A 15,262-nucleotide genomic window follows, 5' to 3' on the forward strand; every position below is an offset into this window, starting at 1 on the left:
GAAGAGCGCCCCCCCCACGGCTCCTTACTGTTGCAGGTATTGTGTGTTGTTGAGCCTGCACCAACTTGCGCCTGGGGCTTGCTGATGGGCTCAGACTGCTTCTGTAGCAGCTGAACCACTGTGCCTCCGGAGCCCACACATTCAAGTCTGCCTTTAAGCAGACCACGCGCCGAGCGCCCCCGGCGAAGCTCCACGGCTGCTCTGCTCCACGAACTCTGAGGGGGCGGAGAGCTGCTGGAAGGCAGGGCGAAACACATCCGAGGTGCACCGACTGACCAGGCGAGGGAGAAACAAGCCGGCAGTCCTATCCTCACCTTCCGCTATTCCGTCACCGTCTCCGCTCCCCGTCCTAGCTTCAGCGGCAGTCGATGGGCGCAGGGAGACTGGGGAGGGGGGTGGGGTCGGGGGTGCGACAGGGCAGTGACTCCTCCGATGTCTCCGGAGCGGACCTGGTCTAACGAAGGGGTCCCGGCAGCCTCCTACCTTACTCCGCAGTCCCAGTCCGATGGCAATCGGTCCGGCGGTTAAGTCATTGCGCCGAGTCGGGTAGGGGGAAACAAAGCAGAAAGCAGCGGGAGCAGTGGGAGCTCAAAGATCCCCGATCCTCACTCAGAGCGGAGAGGAGTGCTTCCCATGCCAGAGGAGCTCAGATGATCAGCGCGCGCACCGCACTAGCCTGCGGCCGCCATGTTCTCCTCCGTGCCAGCGCTTGTTGTCTGCACCATTCCCTGGTTACTAATGCTTGTTAACTTTAAAGAATGTTCGAATTGGTTGCAAAGGTTTAAAATGAGCTTCCTTTTCAGGTGTCTGAAACCTTTATTGAAAAAAAAAAACGAAAGTCATCTTGACCTACTGCATTATATGTGTACAAGAATAGATACATGTATATAAGGAAAGGGAAGGAAGAAGGAGCAGAAGCGACTGGCAGCTCAATCAACGTTTTGGATAAGCATGTTTTATAAAGTGCAATACATATTAATGGACCACTATAAAAAAAGAAAACTGTAAAAACTGTAGTCAGACACCAGGACCCCAGTCAAAGGCTAGTGAGGCACATGCTAATGAGGAATTTTATAAACATGCTTATTTTGTTATATTTCCTAGAAACGATGTGAAGGATATATGTGTATTTTTATTGAAATCACTGTAAATAAATTGATCACATTGTGGTTTTCAGTTTTTATCTCAGATATAGCTGAGCATTTATATTTTGAGCTACGCCAAAATGAAAAAATTAAATCATATGATGTGTCTATGGATCTTTTTGTATCTATTTGCACTTGTGATTTAGAACATGTGTGTATGTGTACTCCCGTGTACCTTACTCTCTGGCCCACAGTTAAATGATAAGGAGGCCCCAAGGAGGTTATAATAATATAATTCAATTGTTTTTATCTTCAAATATTCATTTCCCAAAAAAACAGCCAGCATGCGTTTCATGAATAAACCATCTTTTCAGTGCTAGGTAGAAGTCACAAGAACAAACAGGAGAATCACTATATCGAATATCAAATGGAAAGAAAAAATAGCTAACGGAGGTTATATAATATTGTTCCTAATATGATGTTATCATCGACCATCATGTACCCTATAAATTACTCCTCAGAAGTTGTGGATATGTAAGGCTCTGTATCGTCCTCGGTACTACCTAGGCTCATAGTGTCAATCATATTATTTACAGATATTAGTGATGCAATATCTCATAAGTCTGATAGACCATTAGATTTCATTACTCAGTTCTTAGTGCGAAACCAAGACAGTTACAGAGCTCATTACCCCAGCACAGGATACAATGGGGCTTATTTATGAGCCCCTTGCGACACCTTTGCGCAGGCATAAGGGTGATGCACAGTAGGTGGCCGGTGGTGGGAGTGCTGCGGGCGGTGGTGCGGGGCAAGGGTGGAGCAGGGTGGGGGGTAGTAAACTATGGAATATGGCCCAACGGAGTTAAGTAAACAAATAAAACAAATTTCGTTGCACGCGCTGCATCGCATTTGGCAATGCAGCACGCACAATTAAATTTGTTTTATTTATTTATTTATTTGTTTACTTACCTCTGTTCGGCCGTATTCCATAGTTTACTAACCCCACCCTGCTCCACCCCTGCCCTGCCTCAACACCTCGCAGCACTCCCACCACCGGCCGCTACTGGTGATTCAGTGCAGTAGGTATAGGCCTCCCCATGCATTGCTGGAGTTGCATCATGCTTACAACACAACCCCAGCAATGCGTGGGTTTTGCGCCGACAGACACGTCAGGATTCTTGACGCATCTATCGATCCTTGCGACTTGGAGCGCCTTACAGTATATAGAGCACATCCATGGTATTGCAAGGAGGGCGCCCTGAAAAGTGTTGAATTGCTGTTTTACTGCAGCGATGTGACACTTTTCTTAAATTAGGCCAAATATTTGCATACAGCACTATTAAACAGGAACAGTAACTTAACAAAAAGCAAGCAGCAGCAGTGGGTGAGCACAGCGACAATCTTCCATCCAGTGGAGTAACAAAATCTACTGCAGTGCAGGAGGGGGACCAAGCTCCTTGGACCCCCTAAGCGAAGTGCCCTGGCCTGAGAGCTCCCGGGTAAGTTGGTACGGGGCCCCTCTATGCACTTTGTAGCTGGCCCTCTCAGTTTTGTTACACTGCTGCTTCCATCGATAGTGACCCGAACATCCTCACCCATGAAACAACTGTTGGTGGGAGGGATGGGCACAGAATGGCAGAAGGTAGGGAAGGAGGAAGCCCACTGAGGGGAATGTGAGGGGCATAGGGGGAGGGAAAGGACCACATTCCATCGCAGCAGCTCTAGCCCACGACCCGTCTTCAAGTAACATGCACTCATCCCAGTCTCACCCCGGGGGCCGCATAACCTTTGTGTTTTTAGTACATTTTCTAGTTTTTTTTTCTCAACATAAGCTAAGATTATTCTACTATACCAAACTATAAGACACCTTTAACCATTGTTTTTTGTTTCAACGAATTTCTTTGGTTTTTGTAATGTAAGGGAATATCATATTACCATACCTGACAATAATTTTTATTTAGCCTTTGCTTTTTTTAAGCATTTCTAGAGTTTTTTTAACCTATTCTGCCAACACAGCCACTGCGTAAAGCCTTGAGTCATTCACAACAGGGGTTTGCCTGTGGTGACCAACCCACGGTAGTCTGCCCTCTGAGGTGTACCCCTCCGTCTTTCCCTCTTTTCTACATCTGAATGCCACTGCCCCACCTCCTGCCCTCCACGATCAGCTTGTTGCCCTTGCCTCCTTCCAGCCTTTCCTCTATTCTCCATCTGCATGACCCGGGCCCTACTGCCTGCCTTCCATGGTCTGCTTTCTGACCCTGTCCCCTACCCTTTGTTTACATGTGAGTGCCCCTACCTCCTCTTGCCTGCCCTCCGTTGCCATTTATGCTGCCCATGCCAGCCTGCCATACTTGATCAGCTAGCTTCCCCAGACCCTGTCCTCTTTTCTCATATACATGCCTCTGCCCCCTTTTCTTGACCTCCATGGTCTATTGTGGTGACGCTGCCCTTGCCAGCTTGCACATTACGGTCAGATTGTTTCCCCTGCCCTTCATTCTGCATCTGCATACCCCTGCCCCACCCTGAGAGGCCTCTGTGGACAGATTTTTGCCCCTTTCAATGCCAGCCTGCCCTATGTGGTCAGCTTGCTGCCCCTGTGCTTGCGCCATCACTGCCATTCTTTTTTATTTTTTTGCAGAGTTTTATATAGCGCAAACTTGACCCACAACCAAATCGGGTATCAGAGCGCTTTACATAGCACCAGTTACGTTACATGAGGACACACATTCATTTTTGTTAGGCACTGGGAGATTAAGTGATTTGCCCAGAATCACAAGATATTCAGTGTCGTTACCGAGACTCGAACCCAGTTCCCCAGGTCCGAGGTCAAACGGACTAGCCATTAGGCCAACTCCTCTCCCCATTCATTCTTTGTGAACTTGCCCCTACTCCCCTCTCATGCCATCCATGGTCCGTTGTGCTGCCCCTCACCATGCAGGCCTTTCCTCCATGGTCTGCTTGCTCCCGCCCCTTGTGTCCCAGCCCTCTGTTTCCTATCTCCTTCCTCCTGCAAGGTCTTTTGTGCTGCCACTGCCCCTCCCACTTGTCTTCTATGCTTAATATGCTGCTCCTAACCACTCCTCCCTGCCCTCTGCCCAAGTCCATACCCCTACACCCTCCTCCTACCCTACACGGTCCGATGTTATGCCACTGCCCATCATGAATGCCCTAGTGGTTACCTTGTCGTCGCTGCCCTACTCCCCATGCCTTCGTTGTCCAAGTCCATGCCCCGGCCCCCTCACTCCAACCCCCTCATGATCCGTTGTGCCCCCATTTCCCCATGTCTGCTCCCCCTTGCCACCTGTTGTCCAAGTGTGTGCCTCACTTACTTCTGCCCTCCATTTCCATTGTGCCGGCCTTCCAACCTGCCCTACATGGTCTGTTGTGCTTCCACATGGTCAGCTTGTGAGTTCATGCCCCTATGCCCTCCCTCCTGACCTCCATGGTACATTGTGGTGCCGTTGCCCCTCCTGCCTGACCTGCATGATATGTTGTGCTGATTGCCTCTCTTACCCATACTGCGCGGTCAACTTGCTGCCCTTGCACATTCCCTCTGCCCTCTGTTATCTGACCCCGAACCCCTACCCCCTCCCTTCTGCCCTCGATGGTCCTTTGTGCATGAACATTCTCTCTCACTCTTGCCCACCATGGTAAATTGTGCTCCCACTAAGTCTTCTGCCTGCCATAAGTCATCTGTTTTGCTGCCACTGCCTCTACTGCCTGCCCTACATGGTCAGCGTGTTGCCCCTGACCCTCTCCCATCTTTCCTCCATTGTCCATGTGCATCCCACCTTTGTCATAAATATAGAATGCTAGCACCATAGCTGTTCATTGGAACACTGTGGTAAAACTGCAGCTTATGACTGGGGAGTTAACTGACAGGCTGCTGCTGGCGGTAAAAGAATACGTTTCAGTCTGCATGTCAGAATGATTTACTGAAATGAATGAAGAAGATATCTGAGAAGTCCTAAAAAAATGTGTCCTAATTTTAGGCCTCTTTACAATGAAACCCGCCACCAGCAGGCTGCCGGTGGCAGGTTCACCGCCATCGTAAGGCCTTTGTCCGCCCACCTGCCACATCAGGATGGTGGGCGGTGTACCTGGCGGACAGAAAGCTCGTTTGCCACGGGTCCGACAGAGGCAATTGTTACGATTGCCTGTCGGACCCGCACCGCAACACTAGAATGGTGGTGGTGCCTAGCAGGCCTTTCTATGGCGGTTCCCCATGCTATGGAAAGGCTGGTGGGGATTGAATTTGGGGGCCTGTTGCGGGTCCCCACTGTGCAGGGGCACTTTTGTTTGCAATTAGGGGTCACCGGTGGTGCCCCCTACATTTCCCTGCACCATGTAGTGCAGGGAAAAGCAAAACCTGCATTTTTAACATTGCGGCGGGTGCCACAGCCAGCAGCACCCGCCGCAATGTTAAAACTGCCTTTTGCAGCCGCCGTGGTGGCAGCCGCATTATAATTTGAGGTGCAGGACCGCCCCCATATAGGTAGGTGGTCCCAATCCCGGGACGATGGCGAACGGACTTAAGTCCGTCCGCCATCGTAATCAGCCCCTCCGTTTTCTCCAGCTGCTAACTTTAACTAGTGCACTCGCCCTGCACTTCTAATGACCTCACATATTACATCACTAATGACATGCTCTATGACATTATTAATGACATCTGAAATGATATAATTAAGATTCACAATATGTAAACCAATAAATAAAAACAACTAAAAGCACATTTAAATACACTGACTCAAGCAAATAAATAATACAGCATTCATAGTCCTCCCATTCATACGGTTGGGTAATATGGCATGGAATCTTATCTGCAATATTATTTACAACATTTGTAATTATATCTGTCACATCCAGCTTGAGGTCATGAGCATTGCATTTGGTGTGTAAATTGTGATTTGGGGTCCTAACCATAACTTGCAAACTAGGTTGCAACTTGTGTTTTTCAGTGAATGTCTTAGATATTTAAACCTGTGCTTAATTTAGAACATTCTGCCCTCAGTGGAAGGAAGGCTATGCTACCAGACTTTTCTGTTTTTCTATTGATAAAAATCTGATAAACGAATAAATAATATGATGTTGAAAAAAAGAAAATTAGACTATAATAAAAAAAATAGGTGCCGTTCAACGTGAAAAAGCAATCATTGCAATTTTAGAAGCGATAACCACATTCCATTTCAGAATACCATACTCCTCTACAAGCTAACATCAAACACCTGTTAAGTTTGTTCTCAAATTTTACAGAAATAAATTAATCTTTCTGTGTCATAAATTAGACGAGAAACAACATATTTTTAACTACAAAACTGATCTTATAAATCAACTGTAAAAACGTTATAACAGTAATTAGGTCAGTTTTACATACATTTCTTTTAAATTCTAAAAACAAAACAATAATCACATCAAATAACAAAATCTATAAATAAAGAAACTGAAAAAATTAATGAAAAATAATTTAGCAACAGGTAGTCATGTTACCAAAGATGGCATAGGAAAAATAAAAGAAGATCTCGTGAAAGATATCATCTATGATGTCAACAATGACGAAATATTTGGTATCATATGCAGTATAAGGGGTGGCACAGGTTATGGTTCAAGCAGTGATGTCAATTGTGATATCATAAGTGAAGTAATCAATGCTGTATTTTATATTTTCATCAGTTACGTAATTTAGGATGTCTAAGATAGGGGAGGTGGAAGCTATGGTTTTTGCTGTGAACCATAACTGCCAAATGTCATTGGTTTTATACATTTGGCCCAGACCCATGACTCACATTTTAAGTTTTTTCTATCCATATATAATTATACATAGGCAGTGCTAGCACGTGTACAGTAATAGTTCTGACTTTCCATTGAAAAGGTATTTTTTGTTTTCTAACTACTTTGGCACCGTTTGACGAATCTACACAAAACATTCCCATTAAAATGTTCATCTGATTTGGGTTCCACATGGCACATTTCATGCAGATCTGTCAGTTGGGCGGTGGCGTAAGTTAAAAATAACGTGGGGCTTAAAAAAGTGCATGCTTTCATCTCGGGTATAGAAAAAATTAAATATGCTGAACAGAATTACAGGAATCTTAGCATGAATGTTCAACTTTACTCACAGTAGTACTTTTGCTTGGTTTTATGAAAACTCGTTCAGCAGTCTTTGAGAAATTAGTGTTTTCATTTTTTTGCTTGAGAGGGTTAAATTATAGTGAAAGCTGGAGCACTCCCTATAGGAAAGTATAGGGAAAATAATAAAGTGTATTAACAGTATATACAATTAAATTATCACTTAAACAACATCCTCTCTAGCATTATAATATTTAAATTATATTTATAAAATTAAATTACTAATTATGTTTTTTAATTAAACTTGTAATTAAACATAAATTATTAACTTTCAAAATTATAAAATATTTCTATCTACAAAGTCTTGATTTGTTGATTAATAAAAATCATTACAACGTTTCACTATGATTTTTGGTGATTCACCACAGTAAAAAGAAATTACTTTATTATACACAGATCCCTATCTCATTTTAAAGTTTATGGTTCATCCAATAATTAACAAGCAAAATAAAATACTAAGAACTGCTTTTACTATTAGCTAATAGTCATTAATAATTGTTTTTAAAAATTCAGTGTAGCTTCCAAACAGACAACTGTACTTTGATTCAGTCTACATTCCCTCCGTCTTCCTGAGCATTATACAAACATGTTGCTTAAATGCTATTCTTTCTCTCCAGCCAACGCAAATAGCCAGAACAAGCAAAAAGTTCTCTCTATTTTCCAAGATGTTATGCGGAAGACAGTTCATATGCTCCTACTAATGTGAGAGGCCGATAGTAGCATATGCATTGGCCAAATATCCGCTTCAATAGACTGGAATCAAATCAAACCAGGTGTTTGTTAAGCGCGACTACTCACCCGTAAGGGTCTCAAGGCGCTGGGGGTGTGGAGGGGTTCGCAGGTTCCAGTCCATCAAGAAGGGGGGTCTGTCGAAGAGCCAGGTTTTGAAGTTTCTTGCGAAGATGGGGAGCAATGTTATCTGTCTGAGGTGGAGCGGAAGGTCGTGCCAGGCACTGGCCGCGCGGAAGGAGAAGGAGCGGCCTCTTGATCTGGTCTTTCTGGTGCGGGGGATCACGGCGTAGGAGAGCTGGGCTGATCGAAGGGTCCTTTGGGGTGCGTGGAATTACAGTCGGCTGTTCAGGTATGCTGGTCCGGCATCATGGGGGGCCTCGTGAACGTGGGTTAGCATCTTGAAGGTGACTCTAGCTTTGATGGGGAGCCAGTGGAGTGTGCGCAGGTGCTGGGAGATGTGGCAGTGGCTTGGCAGGTTGAGGACTAGTCTAGCGGCAGCGTTTTGGATGTTCTGTAGCTTGCGGGTGAGGTTTTTGTTTATTCCAGCATAGAGTGCATTGGAATGGAGTCAGATCGAATTTTTTCAACTGGTAGGGTATTCGGGATGGAAAGTTATTAGTCACAGTATGTCGAATACCGTTTACCATTGCAGTTGTTAAGTTCTATACATAGGTTCTATATATACGTCTATAAATGTTACCGGCCTGTAGACCAATTGTTGATCCTAACCTTGGAGATATGCATTAATGCCTTTATTGACTGTGCCTACTCCCATCCTTATAATGAAGGGCTGTAAAAGCTTCTTTCTCAGATCCAGCAATGACTCGATAGCCACAGCCTCCGCAGCTTTTACCCAACATTACATTTTTCAGGTATTTCTGGTGTTACGAGGTAGGATTGGAGCAAGAAGAAACCATAATTTAATAAACTTTGATCTGGTGATTTGCTTTAATGGCATGGTCAAATTTTGCTGAAGCAACGGAGAGAGGATTGATGATACATCTCTCTAGACAGCTATGGTGGATCGAGGTTTATCAAAAAATGAAATGGGACACTTGTTACACCTTACAACCTTAGGTTTAAGGAAGAAGAGTACCCTCAAAAACTCAATGCAATTCGGATTGCGGTATATGTGTTTCATCCGCCCGCATTGTAGATATGGCAGTTATCATTGGGATTTCTTCTGTGCGTTAGCTGCCAGCCTCATCCAGAGGCACCTCTGGGTTATTTGGTGCAGTGTCCAGAGATTGAGGGTTTCCCCACTTACAAAGTGAAAAAAGGATGTGCAGAAAATCAATTAAAAATTGAGAAAGTAACCCCAGGGATTTATTGAGGGGTAGGTTCCCAATTGGTTTTAAAAAGAGATGGTACTTAATGTAGACCGAGTTACAAGGTCTATAAGTATTAAGCTTGTTGTGAATTCGTCAACATGTTTCGGCTCCTTAGGCCCTCGGGGTCTGTGGAGCTTTCGTCAGGACTTACAAGAAAACAAAAATGTATACTCACACTATTTGTGCAGTATCGGTTTGATCTTTTCAGGATAAAAACAATTTGTCTGGTTTCTGAAAGAGAATTGCATGTTAGTACACACATACATACTCTTATTCATAAATCTATTTCTTCACAATGGGGGAAAAAATATATAGTATTGTCCTTTTGTGGAACAAAGCTAAATTATACTCTATTTGGGAATCAGGGATGGAAGGTGTAAGGTTTCAGTTGTTGCAGACGCATGGTTATTTTATGAAAAAGTCTGGATTGCAGAGTAGAAGTTATAAACTGTGTATTTATCTTTATGACATTTGTTATAATATATCATAGGCAGCGCCAAATCTCTGTCAACATACTTATGCATTAATAAGTGCGTTTACAAAAGGAAAGTTATCTAGTCATTTCGGAAATCGTGGACACTGAGTTTAAGATGTAGTGATATGCACAACACTCGTATTTTTTCTGTAAATTGAGACATGGGGCGAAGGTTACACTAGCAAGGTCTCGTTTTAGAGAGGAAAAAAGCCCCTGGAACGCTAGAACGCTTCCATACAATGCAACCACTTGTAAGTAATTTGTAAATCAATAGCGCTACGTAAAGCTCAAAGGAAATGAGGTGGAAAACGAAATGAGAAACGCTAAGCGCTGAAAAAATATATATACAGCGTAGTTTCATATTTGAGAAGACGTCCTACCTGAATTTGCCGCATTCGTTGCGACAGCGGGGGAGATCGCTTGTTGAGCGCAGAGCTATTAGGATTGGTGAAAAAAGGTCTTAGGGTTAGACAAGAGTCGGGGGACGCTATATCTTACCGAGAAGAGAAAGGTCTCTCCGCGTAAAACGCCATTACCCGCATGTGGAGAGTTTCCTGACTGGTGCTGACTCTGCCCCCGGATATCGATGGTGTTCCGGTTGTTCTGTTTTAAAGGGGCAGTATTGAGGCAGTCAGTTGCGTTTAAAGGGGCCTACTTATTTTATTCGTTGAGAGATAGATAAGGGTATTTCTTTATGCTGTAATTATTATTACGAGGCCTACCATTCAATTGTACCTATTATTAGTTGGTGACTTAATGAAGATAGGTTATCTGTATCTTTACAGTATGCAGTGAAGTATATCATAATGGAGGGGTGAGAGAAAAAAAGGTTAAGTTAAACTACCATTGATATGCTGCCAGGTGCATGGGGTCAGCGCGCAAAATGGTGCCATGCGATGTTATCATTTAGCCCATGTTCATAAGTGCGCAATCGGTCCACCCACCTCTGCTCCTTTTCGTACAGAACCTTTTCTGCATTCTGTGACTTCTCCGTCAGCATTTCGATCACCGTCCAATGTATGTCATCACAGGAATGGTTCATTTCAATAAAATGTGAACATAGTTTGGTAGTATTCTTTTTTAACTGATATTACTTTTATGTTCGCTGATTCGTGTTTTAATTTTGCGACATGTCATCCCTATGTACTGTTTTTTACAGGGGCAGCTCACCATGTAGATGACATGGGAGGAATTACAGGTAGTATGTTGTTTTTGTGTCCATGTGAAACTTTCCGATAACTGTAATGTTTTGGAAGCTGATGTAGTCTTGCATGCGGCACACATCCCACAGGGGTAATGTCCTGTTACAGGTGTCATTGTTGCATCTCTCGTTAAGGTTAATGGTTTGTGCTTTTGAGGGCGAGTGTGTACCAAGGCGTCTTTTAGGTTTTTTGATCTGCGGTTCGCGAATCTAGGTTTAGGCCAGTCGAATTTACCTGTGTTCAGGATATGCCAATTTTTGTTTATAAGTTTTTGTATGGCATACGTTGCTGGATTGAAGGTGGTCACACAGGTTGTGAGGTCAGGTGTTGGTTCTTTTTGGTAAGTTTGTAGAAGGCACTCTCTTTGTTGGTTACTGGCTTTTTTTTTTGCATTTCCTGATTGTTTGTTCGGTGTAGTCCCTATTTTTCAATTTGGAACTGAGTTCTTCTGCTTGGATTTTATACTCTTCATTTTTGCTGCAATTTCTTTTGAGCCTTAGAAATTGGCTATAGGGTAAGTTATCTCTTATTGGTTTGGGGTGATAACTTTTATACGATAACAGGCTATTCTTGGCCGTTGGTTTCGTGTAGGTCTTAGTTTGCAGTATGTTGTTTTCAGTGAAGATAGTGAGGTCCAGGAAGTCCAGTTTTTGATTGCTAAAGGTGTATGTAAAGTTGAGCCATGGGTCTAGACTGTTGAGCCAAACTATAAATTGAGACAGATCTTTTTGGGTGTCCCAAATCACAAAAATGTCATCAATGTATCTCTTCCAGTATAATATACTGGAAGAGAATGGGTTAGTTTCATTGAGGACATGTTGGGTTTCAAATTGGCTGACATAAAGTCCGGCCATATTGCCATGAGGCTACAATATCACTAATATTCAAGACCAACAACCCAGGAAAATGCTACTCTACTGGCCTATTTTGTTCCTAAACGTACACTATAACATTTTTCCAACACTCATGGCTTTTAGGGTAGCATTGTCATGGGGGAATTAGTAAATAAAGCCCAAAGTGAATTATTAAAGGGAAGGTGCGGCACCTGCATGATTTGGCACATCTATTTGTAGGCACAATTGACCTGTCTTTAGCCTATAAAGTAACATCAGTATTTATAACTTTGGACGCAGCAGGGGCTTTCCATGATTGTTTAATAACATTTGGTATCCCTTCTAAAGTTGCATAGTAGATTTTACCACTGTATAAGGTACATAGTGCAAGAGCCCTAGTGAATGAAATTTTATGAGCCAGCATTCAAATAAATTGATGTGCACGATGAGCATGCCCACTGGCACCCCTATTCTTCAGCTAATATATAGATTCATTTGTACAGTGAATAGGACAAGACATATGTAAAGACTAGAGGCATTGAAGGGTAGGTAAATTCCAAAGTTTATTTGACAGAGGCACAGTACAACAACACCATGCAAGGCAAAGGCAGTAACTGAAAAACCAGGGCTCTGGAACATGAAACTAAAGTTGTGCAGTGCAGGCACATGGTTCCAAGTTCCAAGCATGAGGAGAAAGGGCATGAGGGAAAAGGAAAAAGAAAGGCGGGAATGCAACACATCTCACCCCTAACACAAAGGAAGAAAGGCAGGAAAGGAAGGGAAAAGAAAGCAAAGTCAAGATAAGTATCTGGCAGGAAAAAGTCTGGGTCGGTCATTCCCCTTGACTCTGGATGCCACTGATTGGTTGGGATGAGAAGAGTTACCAATCAGGGGAGTCATGTGAAACTTCATCACCTTCCGCAACAAGTCCTAAAGACTTGCATTTTGCAACCCTCCTTACATTCCATACCCTACCATCCTGAGTAATAACACTGTTCTTGCAAACTTTTACGATCTTAATGGGATGACTAAACTTGGAAACACCTTTCACCAAGAAGCCAGGTTTTTTTATTCTAACCAGTCTCCTACAGCAAAGTCAGGAACTTTAACATGCATTTTGGAGTCAAACAAAATGTTCATTTTGTCTTGCTTGCCTTCCACACGCTTAGCGACGAGATTCACATCAACACTGTTATCAACCTTATAAGCTCTTTTGATCCACCATGGACAAATCTCTGAAGTGGGTTCTCTGTCCTTCAGAAGCCTGAAAGGACTTACTCCGGTCACGGAGTGGGGGTTGATGCAGTACATCCACAATCTCTTTCTTACCACATCCTTCCAAGGCTCATTGGACATGCCAGCTGATTGAATGCCATCCTTAAGAACCCGGTTAAATTTCTCCACCTGGCTATTCTCCCTTGTTTCATACAGGGATGTGGTCACATGCTTGATATTACAAATAAGGAGGAAACTTTCCATCTCCTGTGACGTTAGTTGCACCCCATTGTCCGTCACAAGAACATCAGGGGACCCTCGCTCGTAAATGAAATATCAAAGGCCACCTTTTGCCAAGGACACACAGGCCAAGAAACAGATTGAAGGGGGGCAGAGGAGACTTGGAGCATCGTGTCACTGTTAATGCATTCAGGACATTCCCTAACAGCTCTATTGCCCATTTTGTCGAGCCCAGGCCACCAAAAATTGGCCCCGATAAGCTGTTTCATAGAGGACATACCCAAATGTCCTTGGTGCACAAGTAATAAAATCTTGTTCTCCATAGAAGCAGGAGGGATGATCTTTCCCCCTTTCTACTTCTGCAGTGGCAGACCTTTCTTTGTGCCAGCCTTTTTTTAAATATTCGAAAACCTGCTGATACACAACATCATCATTCATCTCCGTCATCATCATTCATCTACGTCGTCCACTCAGTCTCAGACAAACACAAAAACTCATGAGAGACAAAATCCTTGATTGTGGCAACCACATCCACCTCTTGTTCTTCACGGGAGATGCAATCATCGGAACAGGGCAACCAAGATAGAAAGTCAGCAGTATCATTGCTCTGCCAGGGACATAAACAACCTCAAAATTATATTCCTATAATCTATATTTGAGGTAAGCAATGCGAGCAGTAGAGTTCCACCCTCCCCCTGGAGATAAGATGCCAATGAGGGTCTTATGATCACTCCTAGGGGTAAATCTGTTTCCCCACACATAGTTGCGAAAATGTTCGATAGCCCAGATGCATGCCAATAATTCTCTCTCGATCACAGCATATCTTCTCTCAGTAACAGAAAGGGTCCTAGAAGCGAAAGCTACACACCACTCCTCCTTTCCCGAGCACTAGCTAACTACTCCCCCCAGACCATGAAGGCTGGCATGCACGGTGATAATGCATCTTTTATTGAAGCTGAAAGACTTAAGGGTGGGAGCATTAACAATCTTGTTTTTGATTTGTCTGAAGGCTGCCTCTTGTTTTTGTGACCAGATAAACTCAGCAGACTTTCTGGTCAACTCTCTGAGAGGCTCCATCTTGAGGGCAAAGTTCAAAGTTCTGTATGAATTTACTATAATATTCACACAGGCCCGCAAAAGCGAGAAGTTTCTCCCTATTGTCACAAGCATGATCATTGATGATGGCATCCACCAAAGACTTTTTGGGGACCACACCATCACCCGAGAGAGTATGATCAAGATATTACACCGATCTGCAGACAAATTTACATTTGCCAGCTTTAAGCATCAAACCACACTTTCCTAACCTCTAGAGTGGTCCTCCTCCTTCTTAGAAAAGATAAGGATATTGTCCTGAAAGCATTTTACAAAATTGTTGACATCTTTAAAAATGTGGTACATGGCTCTCTGGAATACAGCTGCGGCCGAGGCCAGGCTGAAAGGCATCCTTTTGAATTGAAAAAGGCTGTGGGGCCTGATAAAAGCAGTAAAGTGTTTGGAATCTCCAGTGAGTTCAATTTGGTGGTAAGCAGACCGAAGGTCAAAGGTGGCAAAAATACAGGCACCAGCCAACATGCTTACCATATCAGGAGCTAGAGCATTGATGATGGCATCCACCAAAGACTTTTTGGGGACCACACAATCACCTGAGAGAGTATGACCAAGATATTCCACCGATCTGCAGAAAAATTTACATTTGCCAGCTTTAAGCGTTAAACCACACTTTCCTAACCTCTAGCAGACCTCTTTTACATGACGGGAGTGGTCCTCCTCATTCTTAGAAAAGATAAGGATATCATCCTGAAAGCATTTTACAAAATTGTTGACATCTTTAAAAATGTGGTACATGGCTCTCTGGAATATGGATGTGGCCGAGGCCAGGCCGAAAGGCATCCTTTTGAATTGAAAAAGGCCATGGGGCGTGATAAAAGCAGTAAAGTGCTTGGAATCTCCAGTGAATCCAATTTGGTGGTAAGCAGACCGAAGGTCAAAGGTGGAAAAAATACAGGCACCATCCACCATG

General features: G+C 43.6%; 1 long non-coding RNA gene across 1 annotated transcript in view; it reads right to left on the bottom strand.

The window, feature by feature from the left end:
• Positions 1-15,262, bottom strand: part of LOC144766892 (uncharacterized) — a 199,107-nt gene that overhangs the window by 167,411 nt on the left and 16,434 nt on the right. The window contains exon 3 of the long non-coding RNA XR_013597969.1: positions 7,202-7,312. This is a non-coding gene — a long non-coding RNA (uncharacterized LOC144766892). The remainder of the gene's footprint in view (positions 1-7,201; positions 7,313-15,262) is intronic.

This window comes from Lissotriton helveticus, chromosome 7 (assembly GCF_964261635.1).
Source record: "Lissotriton helveticus chromosome 7, aLisHel1.1, whole genome shotgun sequence".
NCBI lineage: Eukaryota > Metazoa > Chordata > Amphibia > Caudata > Salamandridae > Lissotriton > Lissotriton helveticus.